Source organism: Lepus europaeus, chromosome 5 (assembly GCF_033115175.1).
Source record: "Lepus europaeus isolate LE1 chromosome 5, mLepTim1.pri, whole genome shotgun sequence".
NCBI lineage: Eukaryota > Metazoa > Chordata > Mammalia > Lagomorpha > Leporidae > Lepus > Lepus europaeus.
In genome coordinates this window covers 68,737,181-68,760,775 of record NC_084831.1, presented here as the reverse complement: position 1 = coordinate 68,760,775, position 23,595 = coordinate 68,737,181, and the positions used below count along the sequence as shown (strand labels likewise).

At 43.3% G+C, this 23,595-nt stretch overlaps 1 protein-coding gene and 1 pseudogene across 2 annotated transcripts in view; one reads left to right on the top strand and one right to left on the bottom strand.

Annotated features, from left to right (window-relative positions):
* ST6GALNAC3 (ST6 N-acetylgalactosaminide alpha-2,6-sialyltransferase 3) overlaps window positions 1–23,595 on the bottom strand; it is a 626,202-nt gene that overhangs the window by 522,819 nt on the left and 79,788 nt on the right. The window lies entirely within an intron of this gene.
* On the top strand, window positions 1,118–1,606 carry LOC133760812 (ribosomal protein eL22-like 1; annotated as a pseudogene).

The window sequence follows — 23,595 nt, the reverse complement described above, 5'->3', positions numbered from 1 at the left end:
ATAATACCAGTAGTTCCACTAGAAAATGTCGAGAGGGGATGGGATAGGATACAAAAAATGTCAGTTGCAAGTACAGATGTCTGTAAGTCTGAGCTGTAGCTCACAACTGTGTATTATTATTTGCAGTAACACTCTCCCCAAAACACACACACACTAGCCACAATAAATATCTCATGGGTTAAGAACAAACAAAAGAAACACAGTCTTTGAAAATACAGTTCCACCTTACTTTTCCAAAAATATTTGGCTGTTTAATCTACTACAAGAAATACTGTACATTCTGAGGCTTTAAATGCTTGAAATCATGTAAATTATTCTTGGGGAAATGTTTAAAAATTAATGTTATTTACTCCTGAGAGACCACATCGTCTTTCTAGATTGCACCAGACTATTCTGTGAAGCAAGGATTTTAATTTCTAAAATGCAACAGCAATGCTGTGTGTTCAGATCAATAAAGGGAAATGAGCTAGTGTGGTTTGCTAGTCTTCCATCAGACCCCCCCCCCCCCCGGAATTATTCACAGTCCTGAGTGTATCAAAACTCCATTTGTAAATTAACTACCTTGTCTGATACAGAAACATAACTAAACCACATACCAAGCTCCTGGCCTGTTCTTAGAACCATGGATGCCATGTCCCATCCCAAACTCCTGGCCACTGATATGATTAAAAAGACAGTGATGGGGGCCAGTGCTTAGCGTAGTATGTAAAGCTGCCACCTGCAGTGCAGACATCCCATATAGGCTCTGGTTTGAGTTCCAGCTGCTCTACTTCTGATCCAGCTATCTGCTATGGCCTGGGAAAGCAGTGGAAGATGGTCCAAGTACTTGGGCCCCTGCACCTGCATAGGAGACCAGGAGGAAGCTCCTGGCTCCCAGCTTCAGATCAGCGATTGGCACAGTTCCATCTGTTGTGGCCATTTGGGAAGTGAACCAACGGAGAGAAGACCGACTCTCTCTCTGCCTCTGCCTCTCTGTAACTCTGTCTCTCAAATAAATAAAATGAATCCTTAGGGAAAAAAAGTCAGTAATGAACTGGGCTTTTCAAAGTCCAAAACTTTAGAAAGACTTTGGAAATAAGTTCTTTTTAAAATATTCTGTTCAACTCTCTGTGCTACTGCGGTCTCCCAAGATGGCGCCACAAAAAGACAAAAAGCCCAAGAAGTCAACCTGGAAGTTTAATTTGGACTTTACTCATCCTATGGAAGATGGAATTTTTGATTCAGGAAATTTTGAACAGTTTCTCCAGGAGAAGGTGAAAGTCGATGGGAAAACTGGAAATCTCGGGAATGTTGTTCACATTGAACGCTTCAAGAATAAAATCACGGTTGTTTCTGAGGAATAGTTCTCTAAAAGGTATTTGAAATACCTTACCAAGAAGTACCTTAAGAAGAACAATCTTCGTGATGGGCTTCGTGTGGTTGCGTCTGACAAGGAGACTTACGAACTTCGCCACTTCCAGATTAGTCAAGATGAAGATGGGTCAGAATCTGAGGACTAGGTCAGCCCTCCCCGTAAGGAAGAGGCTTTCCTTCACTCATGAAGTACTTATAAGAAAGAAACATCCAGAAAGGAATTTTTTCACTTATTGGGCAATTAAAAATTGTATTCTTAAACCTCTGTTTTATTTATTTTTTATTAAAGAATATTCTGTGTGAAAAAAAAATATTCTGTTCCCTTTCTCCAACAAAGTACAGTATTACGCTATTTTTTAAAGAAGCTTTGGAGATAGACGCTCACATTTTTTCCTATCAAATATATTTTTCATTCTGATTCTACAAAAGCAGGCTTGGTGTCGACTAACATCATTCTCCTTCCCAACTTATTTACTTCTATTATTTTTGAATTTTTGTTTTGTTTTGTTTTGTTTTTTGAAAGGCAGAGCAACAAAGATAGAAAGAAAGAGAGCAAGAGAGATCATCCATCTACTAGTTCACTCCACAAATGGCCGCAACAGTCAGGTCTAGGCCTAACTGAAGCTAGTAGCCAGGAGCGCCATCCTGGTCTCACAAGAGTGACAAGGGCCCAAGCTCATGGACCATCTTCCACTGCCTTCCGAGGCACATGATCACATGATCAGGATGCTGGTTTAGAAGCAGAGTAGCCAGGACTCAAACCAGCACTCTGATATGGGATGCTGGCATCACAAGTGGTGGCCTAATCAGCTGTGCCACAATATTAGCCCTTACTCCTAATATTTTTAAGATTATGATAGTAATTCCTGTGTTTGCAACATCCTATTATCATGCACAGATGTAACTGCAGAATGTGGATACTGTCTGTAAATATTGCTGATTTATTTAATTTTTTCATTCGAGAATTGCATAACAGATAAGTTATCACTAGGGTATGAATATCTAACTGGAATCGATGCTAAGAAATCCTAGAAAAACACACAAACATGTAAGTATCTTCTTCATAGATACATATTAAAATGGTATTTTCGGACTTTGAATCACTCCCCTTTCTTCTTTAAAGATGCCATAATTTTCTTTAATAGCCTACTCTATGTCAGATATCTCTTCAGTTGGGTAGGCCCTGTTGGAGCTCCTCTGGCCTGGAAAGTGACTCACCTGACCTGAATCTCATCTGTAGTCCAGCTCTAACCTCATCCCCTCTTTCCTTGAAGCAAGCTGCAACAGACAGCCAGGTTCTCCTTGGCATCTTTACAACATCAGCCTATCAGTGTACCTGTAACTTCACAGATAACTAGCGTACAGTATCAGGGAGCCCACTGACCACAGGCATAAGCTCCATACTCCAGCTCTTTGATTCTCCATCTGCTGGTTCTTTCATCTTATTTCTCAATTGGCTCAAAATTTGGATAGGAGAGTGAGAGTTTCTCAAAAACTCCAATAATGTGAACATGCAGCCATGAACCTCAACAACAAGTAAAATTGGCAGAATACACTTGAGAGATCGGGGCCAGGCTGAGTGGCTTGGTGCTTCGGTGTGCTTTACTAAGCACGGGCCATACAGTGTAACTCTGGCAGTTTACAAATCTTATACTGGTCATGGGACTGGTTTTTGTAGTCTGCTGCTACCTTTAAGCTGCTATGGCTATGTCAGGTAAATGAACTGTGGACAAATGAATTGCATACATTAACTTGAATTTTCACAACTCTAAAATGTAAAGGTTATTGTAATTCATCAAATCTAAAATGCCACTGAATGTAAGACACACCGTTATTTTATGCATCATTAACAGAGAAAAAATTTGCCAATTAAACTATAACATGTTGTTCATTGTAAGACACATCCAAGTTTTAAGCTATTATGGTGTAAAGGAAAAAAAAAAGTCCAATTCAATGATCTATGGTATTATCTTCATTTTTATGGTATCTCTCTTCAAGAGTGACTTTTCCAAGATCACACATGGTGGCATCCTTCTGGATCCTATGTGCAAGGCTTCCCAACACGGCCCAGGGTACACTGTCAGGTTCTGGGAAGATGCTCTATCTCAAACCTCAAGCATTACACGTCTGTGGATCACTGTGGAGTCATCACTGTGACATGCCCTTTGGAGAATCAGATAATATGAAATCAGGGCTCTTCCCATGCATGAACTTGCAATCGATTTGATGACTCAAGAAAGACACATACAATCTGAGAACACTTTTTAAAAGCATATAATTACTTATTGAAATGTAAAACTGAAATGCTATAGGGTTTTAGAGTAGAGCGGAATCACTTCTGAGTAGCCAAGGAAGGTTTTATTAAAGAGAGAAAGCAGTGAGACTTGAGGAAGACACCCATGGTGTGAGTCAGGCTTCAGCAGCCTGAGAGGGAATCCAGAATAGTAACAACTATGGTTGACTGAGCACCTACTCGACTCAGGCCAGACTTCTCCCAGTTGCTCAAAACACAGCACATGCTCTCCAGCTTCTGAGCCTAAGCACATGCTGTTCTCCCCCTGCCTCAAGCAGTCTTCCCCAGGTCTGGATCTGGTTACCTCCTCTTTGCCCTTGATGTTAAATTTTCAGTACCTCTCCCCTGCAAAGTTTTATGTGACTGCCAGACTTGGCTATGCCTCACTACTAAACGTTCTCATAGCACTTAAATACTTTGCCTTCTGTAATTATTTGTAATTGCAAATATTTACTTAAAGTCTTAGATCTGTTTATAGTTACATAGCCTTTGCCATTCCATGATGTCAGGGACTGTCCAGATTGCAAACCACTCGACTTCCAGGCATAACATGGAACAGGAGCTCCCTAAGTTCATGATTACCCTGACTAATCATCCACAGGCCTTATCTCATTTAATCTTCACTATCACACTGTAAGGGAAGTACCAATATTTCCCCCATTTATGAAGTGAAGAAATCGGGAGCTTAACAAGGTTAATTTACTTATCAAGTACCACAACACAGAAGACGAAACTCAGCCAGGTGGGCCTGACACCAAAGATCATGTTGCTAACGGTTCAGTGTCACCCTCCTTCGGCTCATAAACAAAAGAATGGAGGCAAGGATAAAATGCCATTTCATGGCATAAGGAGAATGGCCTAGCCACATGGATAAAGCACATGCAGCAGATTCACATTAAACATGTGTTGAGTACCGGCCGTATGCCAGATACTAGACCAAGAGGTTTTTTATGTGGATTATGTAATTCATTCTCCTCATCACTCCATGGTTTGTGATTTATCATCTCCACGATGGAGAAATAGAGGGAGCAAGTAATATGCCCACTTACACAGCTGGTGAGCAACAGAGCCAGTGTGGTAAGAGTTATAACTTCATACTTTGTGCCCACCACAGATTTCTGAAGATTTAGCAGCACACTTTTTTACTAGCCCTGTTCCCTAATCTGAATGTTGTCTTTGGCCAATCAGCATTAGAAAATGCTTTCCATCAACTTTTTCTGACAGTCCCCAGTCTCTGTGGATTTTTTTTTAACCAAAGTCTAATAATATTTAACTCAAACACTAATGAATACTGCTAGAATTAAGTAATATTTAGATAAAGCAGATCAGTAGAAGTACATAGCATTAGGGTCCCTGTTAAACTAGTATACATACGGATTTGTGTGCAAATTAGGAGTAGCCCTTCAGGACAAAGTATGTGGCTCATTACTGGGACATGCCAGAGTTGGAAGAGCCAAAGTACAGATCAGCCCCTTGGTAAAACTGAATTTGACACTCTTTCCTCAGGAGATTGGGAATTATCTTCCCAGCACGCACTTTAGAACATCAGTGTCAGCCCATCTGCAATATAAATTTAGATCTCAATTCGGCATATAAAGCATCTTTAGCCTGTGGTCATTAGCAGAGAAAAAGACCTCCACAAGTCCCATCATTAAATGAAGACCCACAGCATCTGCTGCATCCTCCAGGGAACCTGTCACCTGTTCTGCAGCTCTGGATGAGGGACGGAGGGGAGACAAGGAGAACAGTGGGAAATGGGGTCAGGGAGCTAGGTGCTGACCCCACTCTGCTGATCAGTAGTTCTGTGATACTAGACTAATCAAAAACTCTCTGGGTTACAAACACCCTTTAAGGTCTGTTTGTGCAGACAGTTTACTGATAACGGAATCTCCTTAATACCATGGCTTCTCAATTCAGTTTTGCTTTACGCTCAAGTGAAAGAGAAATCATTACTTATGTTCCCTTTCCTGTGCTCTGTCACTTCCAAGAAGCCTGGAGAAGGAATTGTAACTCAAGGGTTAGAGGCTAGAAAGAAGCTGAAGTCTGAAAAGTAACTGGCTCTTTTTTTTTATTATTTGACACATAGAGTTATAGACAGTGAGAGAGAGAGAGAGAGAGAGAGAGAGAGAGAGAGAGAGAAAGGTCTTCCTTCCATTGGTTTACTCCCCAAATGGCCACTATGGCCAGCACTGCGCCAATCCGAAGCCAGGAGCCGGGTGCTTCCTCCTGGTCTCCCATATGGGTGCAGGGACCCAAGCACTTGGACCATCCTCCACTGCACTCCTGGGCCACAGCAGAGAGCTGGACTGGAAGAGGAGCAACCAGGACTAGAACCCGGTGCCCATAGGGGATGCCGGCGCCGCAGGCAGATTAATCAAGTGAGCCAAGGCGCCAGCCCCAGTAACTGGCTCTTAACAATACTGCAGCATAGGAAGAGGTCACAACCCCAGCCCTCTGGAAAGACTTATCAATTACTAATCAAAGTTAAGTGGTCGATAAGAGTCACAAAATATAAAATTAAAAGATGAGCCCTTGATTAAGTGGCTTATCTGTAGAATCAAAAGAAAACTTTTAAAGTGTTGAGACTTTCAAATAATATTTTCCATGTGCAAGGTTTGGCTACAGAAAAAAGATATTTGAAGCATATAGCTTATGTATAACTGGTAAAATAAATTGATTAAATAATGATGCTACTGCAGTTGTCGATATGGACTGATAAAGGGCCACCGATTTTTATCAAGCTGCAAAGAGATAGAAGTGTTCCCTGGACTCTAAATCGGCTTAGTCACTAAGCTCATTGTTTGCTTCAGTGAACTGTGTGTGCACGTGCACATGCAACACACACCAAGTCTTTATGGGTGAAGGACACAATGCATCGGTTTACCGTCTAGCACAAGCTCCTATCTCGACCCACAGAGTAACAACCAGCTCATAAACTGACTATTTTGCAGGGCACTGTCAGAGGAGTAAAGTGGGGCTTTCTGATATCAACAGGCACCCCCAATGAGATTCTAATGTCCCAGGGACAGCTCCTTATTCACTCCATGAAGCAACAACCCCACCACACCCATACACAGGCACACAAAACACCAGGAGCAGGTGCTTCCACCCCCACATATGGAAACTGCTGCGCTGCCTCCCCCAGAATATTACAGAGCATTCCAGCAGGCCCTAGCTGCACACACCCTGTGTCACAGGCACAGTATGGACACACACCCCAGCCAGCCTTCACACCACTGCTATAAGCATCGCCTTGACACCTAACTGAACACTCACTCCCCTGCTTCAAATCCTCCAAGAGCTCCCAAGCCTCCTGCATGAGCCGTCCTCTGCGAGTTTAGTCACCATCCATTTTCCGCCACTCCCCTGGGATGGATTAGTCATTCCCTGAACACATCACATTCACATTTTCATCTGTCTTCCCCTTTTATCCACTGAACTCATCCTTCAATACCAGTTCAGATAGTGCCTCCTCGGAGAGTGTCACCAATTATCACAAAAAGAAGTAGGCATTTGGCAGTTCAGCACCACCTTTAACTGGGTAGGTTCTGGAACCTGACTCTACAACACCTACCCAGAAAGCCTCAAGCAGGTTATTAGCTATCTCTGTTTCAGTTTCCCCATGTGTAAAATGGAAACGATAACAGTACTTCCTTCTTAGGGTTGATGTAACGATTAAGTCAGCTATCTGTGGAAAGCACTTAGCACAGTGCCTGGTACCCAGTAAGCATTCTGTAAGTTATTGTGTTCCCAAAACACTTGTTTTCATTTCTCTGATATTTCTATTATAATTAATTGTTTTCAAGGCTGTTTTATCCAACATTCTATAGGTATATTGTAAAAATAGAGCTTTGATGGATCTCATTAATTCTTTCACCTTTATCCATCCTTAGCACAGAGTTCGGCACACAGAAAGTACTAAATTAAATGGACAATAAATGGGGACATTTACAAACGGCACAGGCTGACAGCAAGCACTGGCCCGGCTCAGACAGCAATTCAGAAAAGAACTTCAGGTCTAAATTCCCCAACCTAACTCCCCTAACTAAAGACAGAACCACCACCTTCCTCTCAGACTGTCTACTGGCTGTTCTGGGAGCTGTCAACGCTGCCTCCCTTCACCACCACATAGGAATCTGGCCCAGTGGAGAGAAGTCTGGACTTGCCAGCAAAAGGCCTTAGTAGGGTTCCCAGCTCAGCCACTTGCTGGCTTTGATCTTGGGCAAATGAACATGATCATTTCCTCATCTAAGATTGTGGATACTATTTCCAACCAGCTGCTAAGGGGATAAGCAAGCAACACAGCTTTATATTATAAAGCACTATAGAAATAAAGAGCTATTATTAGGTAATGGTCAAAGCTACTAACCACCACAGACTTACTCATTGATAAGCACTGTGTTATGCGCTTTGTTCTTTATCTTATATAATCCTTATAACCAAAGAGATACCTACTACTACCCCCAGGTAGTAACTAAGGTAACTATAACCAAGAGAGTCTGATTCTGGCTCCAGGTTGAAGAAGAACCACCAAGAAGGAAAGGAAGAGAGGGATGGGTTTTTATATATCAGAATTGCTCAATGAATAAATCCCTAAGCAGCCAGTCCAGGCTGGGCAGGGACCAGGCGCAGTCCTGGAGCTGATGAGCCTGTAGTCCAGACTACAGACACAGAGATACCTCAATACCAGTGGGCTCTGCCTCTGGGTTTCAAATCCCTAGGCTTGCTAAGTGAATTGGGCTGACTCAATCAGATGCTACATCTGGGGAACAGAATCACATGGCACAGAAACCCCACCATTCCTGAAAACGGGCAATTTTGTTCAGTAAGCCTTCAAGACACAAGAGGGGTCTCTGATACTCCCTTATTACAGGTGAAGAATTTGACCTTAGAACTCATGGTAGTCTAGGGTTCCAGGACTTGTAATTAACTGGTGGAGTCAGGCATCAACCCAAGTCTCTGACATTAAATCAGAAACCCTGAAATTCCATACTATGCTGCCTACTTCCCAATAAAATGGATCCAGGCAATCACTTCATAAATACTTCCACTGAGTTGTCAAAAAATAACCAGCATTCCTTCTTCATTACCTTCCAAGGCCACCTGCTGGGCAGCTAAGAGCCAGCCTAGCCAGCCACATTGCCAGAATTTGAGGCTATCTCATCCACTTAAAAACTATGTGACTCAGACAGGTTGTTCAATTTCTGCGGGCCTCTTTGTCATGAGTTAATATATTTAAACCATGTCTGCAGCAAAAAGCCTACAATAGCCAATACAATCACAGAAGAAGAACAAAGTCAAAGGGATAACACTATTCAGTTTACAAATATATAATAAAAGTACAGTAATCAAAATACCCTGGTATTGGAGAATAAACACATGGATCATTGAAAAGTGTAAGAAGCCCACAAATAGATTCACACAAATAGAGTCAACCCTTTTTGATAAGGGAACAAAGGCAATTCAATGAAAAAAGTAGAGTCTTTTCAACTAAACGTACTTGAAAAATTTGAAGTCCTTATGCAGAAAAGGAACCTAAATACAGACTTTCCTTCTCTTACAAAAATTAATTCAAAGTGCATCATAAATATAAATGTAAAATGCAACTTTAGAGTTTTCAGAAGAGAACAAGGGTGGAAATTTAGATAACACTGGATTTGGAGATGAGTTTTAGATACACCACCAAAAACATGATGCATAAAAGAAAAAATGGGTAAGTCTGACTTTACTAAAATTAAAAACTTCTGTACTGCAAGAGACACTGTTAAAATAATGAAAAGACAACCAGAGGCTGGGAGAAAATATATGAAAACATGTATATGACAAAGGACTTGTATCCAAAAAACTAATAAAACTTAATATTTAAAAAAATTAAAAATGAACAAAAGATTTGAGAAGAGATGGTCACCAAGGAAGATATATAGATGGCAAATCAGCAGAAAAGATGCCGAGGCCAGTGCTTGTGGTGAGGTAGGAAGAGCTTCCACCTGCAACACCCATACGGGCATCAGATTGGGGCCAAGCTGCTCTACTTCCAATCCAGCTCCCTGCTAATGTGCCTGGGAAAGCAACAGCAGGTGGTCCAAATACTTGGACCCCTGTACCTACAGAGGAGACCTGGAAGAAGCTCCTCACGCCTGGCTTTTGTCTGGTCCAACCCTGACCATGGCAGCCATTTGGGGAGTGAATCAGTGGACAAAAGATCTCTTGATCTCGATCTCTCTCTCTCTCTCTCTCTCCCCCCTCCCGCCTTTCAAATAAATAAAGTAAATCTTTTTAAAAAGGATTAAAATGCTAAGTATCATTTGTGATTAGTAATTTTCAAAATAAAACAACAAATAAGAAACTATTTTAAATCTATAAGAATGACTAAAATTTTACAAACTGACAATATCAATTACTAGCAAAGAACAGAGATTCTCAACCATTACTGGTGGGTAAACAAAATCATACAGCCATGTTGGAAAAACAGTTTGGCAACTAATTTGAGAACCATGATGGAACTTCAAAACATTCATGGAAAATATAATTTAAAAATGGGTTTATTTTGGTGCAGAAGAATTTTGAATTCACACACATGGTTTTCTCATAATATGCATTTTCCATGAACTTTCTGAAGACTGCTCACATATCCACAGAAAACTCTGCCTACAAATGTTAATATTGTTACACCTTTATTCACAATGCCTAAACACTAGAAGCAACCAAGATATACTTAAATAGGTGAATCAATAAGCAAACTGGAGTATATCCATGCAATGGAACATTATTCAGCAATAAAAGAAAATGAGCTATCCACCCATGAAAAGACAGCAATGAACTTTAAATGTATATTGCTAAGTGGAGAAAGGCAGTTGAAAAGTTGAAAAGACTGCATACTATACTATTCCAGTTATATGACATTCTGGAAAAGACAAAGTCATAGAGACTGTTAAAAGGCTAGTGGTTGCCAGGATTGGGGGGGGGGGGGGGGTGGCACTAAGTAGGTGAGTAGATGAAGCCCATGAATGCATAGGGTGCTGAAGCTCTTCTGTATGATCCGGTAATAGTGGTGCAGAACACAGGCCATGGAGATTCACAGCACAAATAATGAATCAACGTATGCCAACTTAAACAAATCATTTAGGGAGCCAGGAAAATCCCAGGAAGAAACAGCAAATGTAAAAAAAAAAAAAAAAAAAAAAAAAAGATCTACGCTACACATGTGTGGAACAACTCTCACTAAAGGGGCTGCAGGAAAAAAGGTGCTACCCAAGTAATTCTGTAAAGAAGTGGGGTCTGTAACACTAAAGGCAAAATAAACTGTACATAAGCATGGCACTGTCGATGGTAAGGTGAATTTCCAAGGCTGGTCTGGTGGCGCAGGGTGTTAAGCCACCACCTGTAATGCCAGCATCTCATATGACTGCCTGTTCAAGTCCAGGCTTTTCCACTTCCCTTTCAGTTCCCTGCTCATGTGTCTAGGAAAGCAGCGGAAGATGACTCAAGTGCTTGGCCCCTTGCTATACACGTTGGAGTTCCAGGCTCTGGGCTTCAGCCTGGCCCAGCTCTGGCCATTGGGGCCATTTGGGGAGTAAATCAGAAGATAGATGACCTCTCTCTCTCTCTCTCTCTTTCTCTCCCTCTCTCTCTCTCTCCCCCCATCCCTCACTCATTCTCTGTCACTCTGACTTTGAAATAAATAAATAAACCTTTAAAAAGTAAGTGAATTTCTGCAAGGATAGAGGTTAACTGTTTTGATACAGATATACATGTATATAGTGGTTGAACAATTACATCTAATGCATGCCAGATGCTGGTAGCCAAGCTGATGACTTTTGGAGGCTACGGATAAGCAAGAGGAGAAGGCCCAAGTGATCCATATGGTGATGGATTAGAGCTGGAGCCATCAGTAGGAACCTATGTTTAGCTTAATACAGATACAGATGGCTGTGCACAGATACACACCTATATAAACTGATACATATTTTCCCTTGCTTCGTCAGCTGAGGGGGCTTACAAACAACAGCAGCAAGCACATCACAGTCCAGACTTTGTTTCCTAATCCCATTATAAAATAAAAGGAACCAGGACTCCATAGAAAAAATAATGACTCGAGGCTTCTGGTAGGAGACACACAAGATAAGCCTGGAGTATCTTGCAATGCCAAAAAGTAAGAAATTCTTCAAAAATCACCACAAGCCCACAAACAGAGATATGTCAAAGGAATCTAGGGGCCAACCCCAAGTCCCCAGTGGCCAAGGCTAGAACAAAATAAAGTAATATTCGATTATAACTCTGTGTCTCACAGAATAAACCTCTATGAATCCATGTTGATAGGTACAAATGTTGAAAAAGTAAATAAATGGAAGGGGAGACAAATTTCCCAAACAGAGGAATTAATTGTCTAGGAATCCTCCAGAAAGTGGATAGTATCTCCACCTCTACAAGTGTGGATGAGCACTTCCTTCCAAGAGTACAGTGTAGAGGAGAAGGGCCTGGTAACTGCACAGAGGCAGCAGGAGATACACACTGCCCCAGCCGGGGGATGGAGACGAGCGTCACAAGGATAAACTGTGATGACAGTAGGTGCCAGTCATGACGTGATGCTCAGAAATCCAAATGCCTAGTCCAGTGATGGGAAAACACCATATAAATTCCAGTAGTGAAACATCACACAAAATACCCGACCAGAACTTGTCAAAACTGTCAAGGTCATCAAAAACGAGGCAGGTCAGAGAAAACTGCCACCGTCAAGAGGACCCAAAGGAGACATAATGACTCATGCTGCATGGGGTCCTGGAAAATATGGACTTTGGTTCACAATAACATACTGACACTAGTTCAGTGATCATAATAGAAGTGCTGTTAGTAATGCAAAATGTTAACAGGAGATTGGACAAGCTTGGTACTCAATTCACAGTTCTGTAAATCTGAAACATAGAGTTTGTGAAAACAAACAAAAATAAACATGCCCACCAGATTATAATCCTACGGTTATCTAGGAATAATAGAGGCAGGAGTAGCCAGGCTCCAGGGGGGAAAAAGATTTGCTAATTGAGTTCTTCATATTCCTACAGTTGGAATTCAGGTTCAAAGGTCTTAGAAATGATAGCTGTCACTGTGCTGGTCACCAAGGACAGTGACTCGCACACCCTGCTCCAGAGACAGCACTGCCAGAGCTTCAGGGATAGCACTGGGGACTTCTAGGGAGGAGGGTGCTCTCCAAACCCTACAAAAGAAAGGTCACCTCACACATCCTCCCAGGCAAAGGAACTGAAAGAGCTCCCCACCTGCTGTTGCCACCACCGCCCAAAAAAAGGACTAGTGGAAATGTGAGGATTTGGTGTAGAAGTGCAAGGTACTCAGAAAGAACTTCTGACCCATGGCCAAGCAACAGACCCCACTCCATAGCTGCCAGGTGACCTGGAAAGCCCAGAAGTAAGGGCAGTGTTGTTTTGTTTTGTCTTGTTTTTTGGTTTTGTTTTGTTTTAAGATTTTATTTATTTATTTGAGAGGCAGAGTTACAGAGAGAAAGAGAGACAGAGAGGTCTTCTATCATCTGTGTGTGAGGTGGGAGGGGATTCACTCCCCAAATGGCCACAAGGGTCTGGCCGAAGGGAAGCCAGGGGCCAGGCAATTCTTCCGGCTCTCCCACGTGGGTGCAGGGTCCCAAACACCTGGACCATCTTCCACTGCTTTCTCAGGCCATAAACAGAAAGCTGGATTGGTAGTGGAACAGCCAGGACACGAACTAGCACCCATATGAGATGCCAGCACCCCAGGTGGAGGGTTAGCCTACTACAGCACAGTGTCTGCCCGAGGGCAGTGGTTCTGGTCAAGGGCAGTAGCTGCCAAGGTACTGAGGGAGGGAAACATGGCTCGTATCTCCCTTGCCTAGACTCTTCAATCCTCCCCCTATGGCAAAGCTCACATCCTGCTGGTCCGGACCAACCATGGGCACTTTTAGCTCTCTCCAGAGGGAGCAACAATGCACAAAAGGTAGAGGGTTTGATTCTTGTCTGACCTCAACAGGTGCATGCTCCTGCCATGTTTCAACAGGTACATGGGCAGGGGAGAAGCACAGTTTGGGTGCCCAGCACATGCAAGGGGAAGGCTCCCACAAGCCTAAAAATGCCTCAGGGTGACAATCATATTTCCCTAATGAACACAAGCAAGCAGAGGCTGGGCTGAACTCACCACAGGGGTTTCCAGACACCAATCTTCCCATGTCTGACCGGGCTGGAGAGTGGCCCTATGTTGCTGACACACCAGGGATGTGGAAAGTGACACACAAAGTGGGGATCCTAAATGCACTGCCTTTCTGGGAACTTCAGCTAAGCACCAACCAAGGTTTTCCCCTGTACTTTTGCTTTAAGAGTGACAAGAGTGCCCTCTTGTGGGAGAGGAAGTGCCCAACAGTGCAGGATTGGTCACTGCTCTCTTTTCTCCTTTTTGTAATCTTGGTGGTATTCCAGAATTGTCCATAAAATACATGAAAATTCTGGGGTACATGGACAGACCCACCGCCAGGCTGAGTGCACTTCTCTCGTGATCACCGTCTGCCTGGGTTGATAGCTCATCCTCCTCACTCCTGACCACAGGCCACAGTGCTGACATACCATCAGCCGCTCAGGAGGGCCAAGCCAATTCTTTCAACCAGGAGGAAAAGTCTTAAAGAACACACCAAAATAGGAAAAGTTGCCCATTTCTGAAGGGTTCAAATAGGGAAATTTCTTAAAACCTGGAAGCCAAGAGTATCACTTCAGATGGAAAAGAATGAGAAGGGGCTCAGAGGCAATGGCCTGCTACATACTATGATTAATTGTCTCCTGTCTGGGCCACCTAATTAGAAAGCAAGGAAAAATCAATCAAAGCCATCATCATTACTTCGAACAAAACTGAGTTTTTGTTTAAAAGGACAACATGGGACAAGTTATATCAACAGCAAAACACAGAAAAGGCTAACTTGGGAGAGCAAGCAGTAAACTCCTTTAACTGAACTGCTTTACTGAAATGAACAAGGAAGAAGGTGCCCGACTGAAATGCTGGGCCACCATTAGATGTAATGTGCATGCATGGCCGGTGAGCCTAGACTGGTAGCAGCTCTCAGAGTTGGTCCATCTCCCCAGGGGCTCACGGGTACTCTCCAGCCAGCCCTCAGGTAAAATCAAAGGAGGCCTTGGCTTAGCTGAGGTCATCCTGCAAGCAAAAGGAAAAGGCAGGAGATAACATTTTGTCCCTCAAGAACAGACAACAGCAGATGACATGTAAATAGGCAATAGGCACTAGAAAAATATTCAATGAAGAGCAACAATATTCAAAGAAATGCAAAGCAAGGATGTTGTGTCATTTTCCACCTATCAGAAGGAAAAATGAAAAAGCCTAATGCATTTATTGCTGAAGATCATCTGAGGAAAGACATATCAGAAACCACTAAAAAATGGTCTTCCCATTTCTGGAAGCCAGATAAATCCAATACCCAGGGCATATCCAGGGCAGGCATTTGGCCTCCGTGGTTAAGATGCTACTTGGGATGCTCACATTCCATATCTAAATGCCTGGCTGGGTTGGGGTCCTGCCTTCAGCTCCTTATTCCGGCTTCCTGCTAATGCACACTCTGCATGGCAGACGACTGCTCAAGTCACTGGGTCCCTGCCACTCACACAGGAGTCCTGGACAGAGTTCCCAGTTCCTGTCTCAGCGTCGCCCAGCCCCAGCTGTTGCAGACATTGGGGGAATAAACCTCTGCCTGTTTCTGTCTCCCTGCCTCTCAATTAAATAATAAAAAAAATTAATCTGTGAATCTTAAAACTTGGCAATTTCCTCTGAAAATTCTAAAAGTAAGACTTTGACAACCTTTAATTCTGCGAGTATGTGAATGATCACATAGGAGGATCTAAACCTTTGGCTTCAGATAAGTAAGAAAATGAAGACATTATTCAACAGCAAAACACATGTAAGAACTGGGAGTTTTGATGGAACCTTTGGTCCACCTCTCCAGTGGACACGATCTATAGTCAACCCCATGACTGGACACCTCAGCCCCTGGGGTCAAAATGACTTGTCAGGCATCTAGGTAGTCAGGGGAGTTCAGAATCCTACACAAGCACTTTATTTCCAATTTAAACATTTACAGTCTACAGGGCACTTGTGTTTCTGCCAGGAAGACACAGTCTATACCCCGACGTGTGTCCTCAGCACAAGCTCCCACAGACACCTCCCGATGAACATCGCAAAGGCCTGTGGGCATCTCAGACTCAGCAGGGCTCCCTGAACCTTTTACCTGAAGGAACTGTGCAAACACCATGTGCACAGGACAGACTTCAGTCACACATCTCACCACTCCCCGGTGGCACATGCTAACTCTTAGCTTCTCTGTGATAACTGTTTCCTCTGCACCTTAAATAACCTGGACAGCAGTGAGCCATTGCTGAGATGATGGTTGTCAGACTCTCCCAGAACGGATCAGCAGTGTCCCTGGAATAGCAAAAAGCTAGAAGCCCTAGTAAACACATAAGACACGACCAGGACAAAAAAGACATGAATAATAAATGCCTTAAAATATGATCTTTCTGGGAGACTTTATTTACACACTCAGCCATTTTTTGCTCTTTCCCCAACTCTCAAAGATTGAATTCTTTTGACAACTTTTCACTCAGAGAAAGACTGAGGAATCCATGGTGGAAAAGGAAATATTGTTCCACGAATCAGGCATAGTGTGCCTAATAAATCACCACAAATCTCAATTTCTGCCTTGAGTAGCCCAGTGGAAAGAACACTGGAGCAGGAGTTAGGAAGCCTGGATTCTTGCTTAATTCTCACGAACCACTTCTGTGACCAGGGGTCTCAGATGCACTTCTGAGTTTGGATTCGTTCCCTGCAGAGATAATGTAGGTGCCTGTGAATTAATGATACAGTGAACACGAGGCAAGGCATGCAGCAGAGCTCTCCATGATCCACTCACATAACCTTGACCTTTATAATGACAGAGCCCACCAGTCTCACCTCTCATTATTAGAGCCTGTCTGGTCAGAAGACCCCTCATCTCTCATGTGGGACAACATAGGGGCACTGTGCTACATTATTCCCAGAGGAACTGAGTTGTTCTCAAGGATCGCTTGATAACACATCCCTGGCCTCCTCCCTCCACTATCTCATTCCCCACTCTGGGATCATCTCCCACATAAACTTCACACTGGAATCTCTGCCTCAGGTTCTGCTTTTGTAGACACTCAACCTAATACAGGACCTTACATGCCTTTCTAGCAGGAACAAAGTCTTATCAAATGACCCATCCTTAAATTTACTTATTTCCTTTCTCATTCATTGGACAGGTAGAGAGGAAGAGAAGGAGAGAGGGTGAGAAAGAGAATATCATTTCCCAAATGTTTACAACATCTAGGTCTAGGCTAGGCCAAAGGCCAAAGCCAGACACTGAATCCAGGTCTCCCAGGAGGGTGGCAGGGACCCAAGTTGTTGCCTCCCAGGGTGTGCATTAGCAGGAAGCTGAAATCAGGAGCAGAGCCAAGACTCAAATCCATGCACCTGATTTGGGATGGGGCCACCTCAAGCTGTGTCTAACCCCCGTACGAAACACCCACCCTGTCCTTCTATCTTCAATGCATCCTTGTGATATATGAAGCAGAGAATTTTCCCCAGGGCTGCATACTTCTGAAAGTGACAAAACATGATTTTACTATCTCCCCCAACATCTCAAGGCAGTTCCAGTTGCTAATCCTGATTCTTAGTGAGTCGCACCAAGAAACCACCTTAAGGCAGGGGACCCAAAAACACACCTCCTTCCTCCCCATCAGAAGCTAAGGGCCTCTATACCCACTTCCTTGGTTCCCTGTTCCTTCTATGCTGCAGACTATTCACGTGCTAGTTCACTCTTTTTTGTTTACTTGTTTTTTTTAAATATTTATTTTACTTATTTGAAAGAGTTACAGAGAGACATAGAGAGAGAGAAAGGTCTTCCATCCAGTGGTTCACACCCCAGATGGCTGCAATGGCCAGAGCTGAGCTGATCCGAAGCCAGGAGCTTCTTTCGGGTCTTCCACGTGGGTACAGAGGCCCAAGGACTTGGGCCATCTTCTACTGCTTCCCCAGGCCACAGCAGAGAGCTGGATTGGAAGAGGAGTAGCCAGGTCTCAAACCAGCACCCATATGGAATGCCAGCGCTTCAGGCCAGGGCTTTAACCCGCTGTGCCACAGTGCCGGCCCCAACTAGTTCACTCTTAAATGGCAGTTTTGCCTCAGGATTTGGAGCCCAATTATACCTTTTCAGAATCCAAGTGGTTGAAATTTCAGAGTTGCAGCCTGATTTGTAACAATGGTGCCAAATACTCACCTACACTGAGACCCAGACAATCCCTGGCCTGACAGATACAGGCTTGACTGCAGCAAAGACCTGATGAAATAGCCACTCTCTGGTCCCCTCCCTGCTGTAGACACAGGCTGCCACTAAGTCACCCCAGGAGAAATCTCAGCATCTATCTGAGGTGCTATAATGGTCATGGGCCAGACAAAACATAGGTGGAATGCATATTGTCTCCTCACACATTTGGCAAGGCTCCCCCGTGTCCTCTCATTGCACAAGCCACACTCAGATGGAATCTACTGGACAGCTTGCAACAGAAAACCAGAGCAAGCCACAGAAAATCAGAAGACACCAAAGGGAAGGACGTGATGAAGGGGGAAATGTCAAGGAAAGTCCACAGCAGAAGATGTGAATGATGGGAAGGAAAAAGGCAATTAGGAGAGAATGGTCTACCAGACGGAGACAGGATGAAACCTCGCCCCACTCATGGATTTCACATCTCAACCAGCCTGATGAGCTTGATTTATCACAGTTGGCCCTACTTGACACCATTAAAGAAGAAAGAACAAAAGAGAGAAGGTTAAAGAGGAAAGTTGAGGTCAACTTGAAAGAACTGTGCCTTTCACACCAAAGCACTCAACATAAAAGCCAGCCCACCAGGGCCATGATTGATGAAGATGCCCTTAACAGGAAACAGAGAGGCTCTTAAATGGGGAGTGTAAAAAAAGTGTAGGATCTGCAGCACAACAAGCATTAGAGGTGATCTAGCTCAGTCTCCTTGTCCTACAGAGGAGGAAATGCTTTTCCTGTCACACTGTCAGCACACAGAGGAGCTCAGTCTTGTTCTCCTGAGCAGAGCCCTTGCTGGACCACTGCCCTCCTAGGAAGAGCAGACTCAGGTTAACCCTATGTTCTAAGAAGGTTCCATGTATGATGATATCCCCAGATCATTCAGGAATGTCACTCAACATAGCAACCAACTCCTAGAACTACCTTAGGATCCAGCAATCCCACCTCTGGGAATTAATCCAAAGGAATGAATTAAGTGTCTCGAGGAGTCATCTGCAACCCCATGATCATTGCAGCATTATCCATAATAGCCAATATTTGGCACCAACCTAAGTGTCCGTGAACAGATGAATGCAGAAAGAAAGTGTAATATGGGAGTAGACATTTGGCACAGTGATTAAGATGTTGCTTGGAACACCTGCTTCCCAGATCAGAGTACCTGTGGTTGAATCCAGGCTCTGTTTCCCATTCTAGCTTCCTACTAATGCATACCCTGGGAGGCAGCTGTGATGGCTTAAGTACTTTCTAAGAACCTTCTGAAGTAACCTAGTGGTTAATTAGTCTGATTGTGGTAATCATCATGCAATGAATTTGTATATCTATATCAAAACATTATGCTGTGTATCAATACACACAACTTCTACCTGTCCATTGTACCTCAATGAAGCTGAGTGAATGTATCCTAAGATGCCTCCTTTGCTTACAGGTTTGCTTATAGATGAATAGAAGTGTCAGGCTCCCCAGGGATGTGTTCTTTCCACAGCATTGCAAAGAGTAATCCTCGTGCACACTTTTCTTCAAAGGGCATGGCAAACCAGCCACGAGCTCAGAACTTACTCTTAGTTGAATAGCTTGTTAAGGCAAAACCCTGCATGTTTGCCTTTCAAACAAAAGTGATTTGACCACTATGTGCTAGGCACACAAAGATGAAAAAAGATTTCAGGGGAGGGTGTTGTGGCATACTGGGTTAAGCTGTCATGTGAGACACCTGCATTCCAGATTAGAATGCTGGTTCAAGTCCTGGCTTCTGAACCAGCTTCAAGCTAATGCATCCTTAGAAGCCAGAAGATAATGGTCTAAGCACTTGGCTCTTGACACCCACGTGGGAAATCCAGATGGTGTTCTGGGTTTGTGCCTTCAGACTGGCCCAGTCCTGGATACTGCAGCTATCTGAGCAGTGAACCAACAGATGGAAGATCACAATCTTTCTCTCTCTCTCTCTCTCTCTCACTAACCCCCTCTTTCTCTCAATCTCCCACTATCTCATTCTCTCACTCTCCCTCATACTCTGGCTTCCAAAGAAATAAATATTTTTGAAAGGGAAATATTCTAATCCTAAGATCCCACACACCAGGAAAGCAAAGCAACAGCATCACTGGCAACAGTTTGGTCATTGAGAGAGAAATTACCAGGTACTATATACTCTAAGGTTTATATGAATTATCAGCTCTGATTCTTGAAAGAACACTATGAGGCAGGCATTGTTATCCCCATTTCATGGATAAAGACACTGAGGCTTAGAAAAGTAAGTTGATTAAACTATGATTACACAACTAGTAAATGAAGAAGCTAGGGATAAAACTCAACTCTGCCTGATTCCAAGCCGTTGGTATATTTCCTCCAAAATAAAAACATACTTTAATTCATTTAGATAATCCCCATCTTGGAACAGAAAAAACTTCAGGTAGTTATATATAAATACACAGAAAAGCTGTATGAGAAATGGCTTGGTGGGTTAGGAAGGGTTTTTAAAGGGAGGACAAACTTCGACTTGATCTCCCTGAGCTCCCTTGGGGACAGGAGCTATGCCATGGAAGAAAAAGAAAGACTGTCCTGTGGCTGGATGGAAACCCAGTGTCAGCAGCCTCAGGACACGCAGGAGGCCTGGGCTTGCACAATGAGCAAGGCCCCTTCCCAGCATTGTTTATACATTGTGGGGAGGATCTGAATTCTCTCAGAAGAAAGAGAGGGGAAGCAAAGAATAAGGACAGAGAAACAAAGATATTGGGAGAAAAGCCTGATAATGTTGCCTTCAACTGGGCATCCTATTTGCCCAAGACAGGAAAACAGAGAAATGTAAAAATGAGACACAACAAGAATGTAAAACCCTCCAGTCCCTCACAGCCCTCTTATCTGAGGTCTTAGACCATTCTCCCCTAACAAACACAATGACCAGTCAAAATGTTTGCAACAGAGCTTTGTTACATGTCAAGGAAATGTCTTGCAGAGGAAAAGAGCCTTTGGAGAAATAACAATTCCCAGTAGCAGCTCTTGAGGGCATCAAACATTCATCTGAAGGGCTCAAGGGAAGAAGCAGACGCATGGAGAATCCCGAAGCAGTGTGTGCTACACCCACCGAGACAAAGGTGGTCACTCAACAGGAAGTCCAGTGTTGGGTTTGTTCCATTCGTTATAACATTACTGAGCATATTTTACAGTGATGTAAGAGGCCAGAATGAATATCCTATTATATTTTTTCAGCTTAAAAGTCCGAGACAGAATAGAACTTCCAGATAAGATGAGTGTAAACAGCAACATTCCAAAGACAGGGCCCTATACCCAAAGGGTCATGATTCAAGAAGACTTGAAGAAATGCAACTTGGAAAGTTAGATTCTGAGTGTGTAGAGATGGCAGATTGAGACTGAGGTCTAAAAAAAAGAGTGGACAAAGGCAAGGAAACAGTAGGGACTAAACACAGAACACAGGCAGGAGAGAAATGGAGAAAGCTCACTCATTTATTCAACCTATAGTTGAAACACTTGCTGAGCATCTACTATCTGCTATTGCTATATGTGCTTGGGATGCAACTTGAACAAAACAAACATCACAATCCTGTGCAGCTTATGTTCCAGCTGAAGTAAGACAGACAATAAGCAAAATAAATACATAAGTGGTACTAGGAAGGATAACAGAGACTTTATCCCTATAAAGAAAAAAACAGGCATAGGGGAGAAGATCAAATATTGAGAGAGTAGGAAGTATAGTTGCAAACCAATGGGTTTAAGAACACACAGGGACTTGAATATCAGTCCCTGAACTTGATTTCACAGACAGCAAAGAACCAAAGGAGCTTTTCTGAGCAAATGCTCATAAAAGGCTTGGCAGTAAATATGAGTGATCAGAGAAGTGAGCCACTGGTGAAGATGTTTAATTCAGGATGGACTTCAGGATGCTCCATGTGCAGTAGCATGTGCAATTGCTAGGCACAGTACAGGATGGAGGCATGTGGGAGGGACACCAAGGAGGGGGCTGGCAATGTATTTCATCCAACATTGGTCTTGCTAGATACTTCCCAAAAACATTCTACCGGGAAATAAATCTGGGAGTGAGACAACCACCCAGCCTCCTCCTGGCAGCCTATAAAAGGTTCTGATTTGTTTTGTAGTTAAACCAACAAACAAAACCACATTTAACTCTGTCTAAATCAGCATTTTCCACTCTTTCCTGACCAATTAATTTGTTAAGGGGTGGGGAGAGGCAGAATACCTATTAAAACTTGGCAGGACAAACTCTGTGAAATGCTGATCAAGAGGGAAAGTAATAAAACCCTGTAAATTGGAGAGAATGGATGTGAGAGAGAGGAAACTGAATGGCAGGCTTTGGCAGCCACTTGATGGGGAGTGTGGGCAGTAGCGCGAGGGAGGGTCTGGGAGGCACGATCAAAGTCACAGAGGACAGAGGACGCCAGGGTGCCATGATCAGAGTCTTCAAGGACATCACCAGGAGTGGAGCCCCCCTTCATGAGCAGCACAATCAACGCCAACGACTTCTGAATGCCCACCATCTGACAGCGACGAAAACAAGGAACTAAGAAAGGGATAATCTCCTTTTCATAAAAACAGAGAAGTCAAGGCAGATACCCTTCAGAATCACACCTGCCATCAATCTGGAAGGGCTGGAGAAGGGCGGTGAATTTTGAAGAAGCAAGAAAAGGAGAAAGTGTTGTTTAGAATTAAGCCTCGTTTAATCAAGCTTGGACTATAAAGAACATCTTCACTCATTAATCTTGAAAAGCACGTCCTGTCCACTCACAGACATACCTAACTCGAGCGGCTCTTTCCCTGGGCTGTTGAGCAGACTGTCTGTAATTATTAAGTCACCTTTAAACCTTCTGCAGGGCCTTAAGTTTTAACAAAGCAAAGCCCCAGTAAGCCAGTTATGTTTGCCAAATTGTCTCAGGAAGAGGCCCAGATTTTAAATATCACCAACTAATTGGAGAGCAAATTTGTCAATTACTCATTTAAAAAAAAAGAAAAACACATAAAATTTCTTTACTGAGCACACTATTCAGGAAAGCCATTGAGAAAGCAGAAGATAGCTAATGCACATTAAAATGCTCAAGCCTATATTAAACTGCCATGGAAATTCATATTTACCTAATTTTTCAACATACATGGAATTGCTGCTCCTACTCATAAATGCCATCAGCTATGCCAGGGCATGACGGCAGCATGAATGTAGATCTGTCTGTTTAAACAGCCAAGCAGCCCTGACTCAGAAGAGAGGTTCAAGTAAATGAATGGGAAATAAAAATCAGCCACACACCTGTGTAGTATTGTGACCCAGGAGTCTTCAATAGGCTGGTGATTCTCTCTTTTAAGGATTTATCTGTTTGAAAGGCAGAGTGACAGAAGACAGAGAGAGAGATTTTCCATCTGCTGGTTCATTCCTCAAATGGCCGCAACAGCCGAAGCCAAGCCAGGCTGAAGTCAGGAGCCAGGAACTCCATCTGGGTCTCCCATGTGGGTACAGGGGCCCAAGCACCGGGGCCATTGTCTGTTGCTTTCTCAGGTGCAGTAGTAGGGAGCTGGATCAGAAGCACAGCAGGACAAACTCTGTGAAATGCTGATCAAGAGG